This window comes from Eumetopias jubatus, unplaced genomic scaffold (genome assembly GCF_037043125.1).
Source record: "Eumetopias jubatus isolate StellerSeaLion01/CBP00866 unplaced genomic scaffold, mEumJub1_p1.0 scaffold_8, whole genome shotgun sequence".
In the NCBI taxonomy this organism is placed as follows: Eukaryota; Metazoa; Chordata; class Mammalia; order Carnivora; family Otariidae; genus Eumetopias; species Eumetopias jubatus.
Genome location: NW_028274814.1, coordinates 128991897 through 128994103, shown reverse-complemented (window position 1 = coordinate 128994103; position 2207 = coordinate 128991897). Strand labels below are relative to the sequence as shown.

Below are 2207 nucleotides of genomic sequence, written 5' to 3'. Positions count from 1 at the left end.
ACTGATGGGAGATAGAATCAGGAGGCCTGCTTCTGCCATGCTGATATTCACCTCTTTCAGTGAATCCAAAATAAATAACCAGACACACTGTTCTGGAGCTCAGGGAAGAGGTGAGAGTAGAGAAACAAAACTGGAAGCCTCAAGAATATAGATGATACTGGGGCACCTGGGTGGCTCAGTCGTTAAGCATCTGCCTTCGGCTCGGGTCATGATCCCAGAGTCCTGGGGTCGAGCCCCGCATTGGGCTCCCTCCTCCGCGGGGAGCCTGCTTCTCCCTCTCTCACTCCCCCTGCTTGTGTTCGCCCTCTCTCTGTGTCTCTCTCTGTCAAATAAATAAATAAAATCTTTAAAAAAATAAAAGAAAAGAGCTTCTCTCTCTTCCTCGGCGCTGCCTGTGGAGGTGGCAGCCATCTGTTACTGGGCATCATGGCTGCCCTCAGACCTCTGGTGAAGCCCAAGATCGTTAAAAAGAGGACCAAGAAGTTCATCCGGCACCAGTCAGACCGCTATGTCAAAATTAAGTGCAACTGGCGGAAACCCAGAGGCATTGACAATAGGGTGCGCAGAAGATTCAAGGGCCAGATCTTGATGCCCAACATTGGTTACGGGAGCAACAAGAAAACAAAGCACATGTTGCCCAGTGGCTTCCGGAAGTTCCTAGTCCACAACGTTAAGGAGCTTGAAGTGCTGCTGATGTGCAACAAATCTTCCTGTGCAGAGATTGCTCACAATGTCTCCTCCAAGAACCGCAAAGCTATTGTGGAAAGAGCAGCCCAGCTGGCAATCAGAGTCACCAATCCCAACGCCAGGCTGCGCAGCGAAGAAAATGAATAGACAGCTTGTTGTGCGCATCATATTTGTGTTAATAAAACCATAAAACCTAAAAAAAAAGAAAAGAAAAGAATATAGATTATACTTAATTTCATGCCACTAGATGAGTTCACAGAGGAAAGGAGAGTAAATAGAACTGTGTGCTGGGGAATTCCAACACATGTAGAGTCAGGAGGAGGAGGGAAGGCCTACAAAGGAGGTGGAGAAGGAGCAGCCAGTGGGGTAGGAGGAAAACAGGGGGAGTGGGGTGGCTTAGGAGCCAAGAGAAGAAAGGGCTTTATGAGAAAGGGAGTGCTCCACTGTGTCCAGTGCTGCTGAGAGGCCAAGTGAGATAAAGATCAAAAATTGACCACGGACTTTGTCAGGAGGTCATTGGTAACATGGAAAAGAACATTCTCAGTGCGGTGGGGGTGAAGGGAACAACCTCAATGGAGTAGGTTGACTAACCCAGAGAATTAGAGTGACTGGGTTCAGTGGCTTGGAGAGAGCAAGTATAGACAAAGTCTTTATAAGTTTCACTTTAAAGGAGAGCAAAGAGATTACTTAGGCCTGAGATGGGAAATGAAGCCTAAGGGCGGCTTGTCACATCGCAGGTATTTCCCACTTGCTTATATGCTGCTGGGAATGAGCCCTACAAAAGGAGAAGCTGTGGGTACCAGAAACAGAGGGGATCATTGAAAAAGCAGTGAAGTCTGTGACTAATAGGGCAGCACGAGGTCCAATCACAACCCGAGGGACTGGCCCGACCCAGCAAATGGACCAGTTATCCACAAAGAGAAGGCAGGAAGAGGGAAAGCAATGAAGGTTGGTGGGCCAATGGGGTAGAGGCAGCGCTCTCCCTCCAGATTCCATCATCAGTGGCAGTGAAAGAAGAGATGGAGCCATCTGCTGGAGTGAGGAGGCTGGAGCAGTGCTGGAAGGGTGGGGAGAGAGGAGACAAACTACACATGAGTCCTATAGGTAAGAGAGTGAGGGGCGGTCCTGCCGAATGACCAGGCAGTGCTGAAGCCTACCTGTGACTTACCATAATCTGAAGTGAGGTCCATCAGCAGGGATGTGCATTCTTCAGCCTCCACGTTCTGCTACTTGGGCTAAAAAGCAGATGGAAAGCAGTGTTGGGATCTAGCATGCTGGTTGGGTGATGGTGACCCATCCAAGCTGTTGATTGCTGCGGTGGACTGTGTTATCTAAGCTGAGTGAAGAGGAAAGTGATAAATAGTAAAACGGTGTTAGGGTCAGTGGAGGTCTTAATGAGGTGGGAGAAGTCTGCTTGTGGAGGGGGGCGTTGGGGCAGTAGAGTCAAAGAGTAAGATGCTGAATCAAGAATTGGAAGATGGGGAACGCCTGGGTGGCTCAGTTGGTTCAGAGTCTGCCTT

At 49.2% G+C, this 2207-nt stretch overlaps 1 pseudogene; it reads left to right on the top strand.

Moving 5' to 3' along the window:
* The first annotated feature begins 396 nt into the window (after positions 1 to 396).
* LOC114197525 (large ribosomal subunit protein eL32 pseudogene) lies at positions 397 to 843 on the top strand (annotated as a pseudogene).
* The last annotated feature ends 1364 nt before the right edge of the window (positions 844 to 2207 follow it).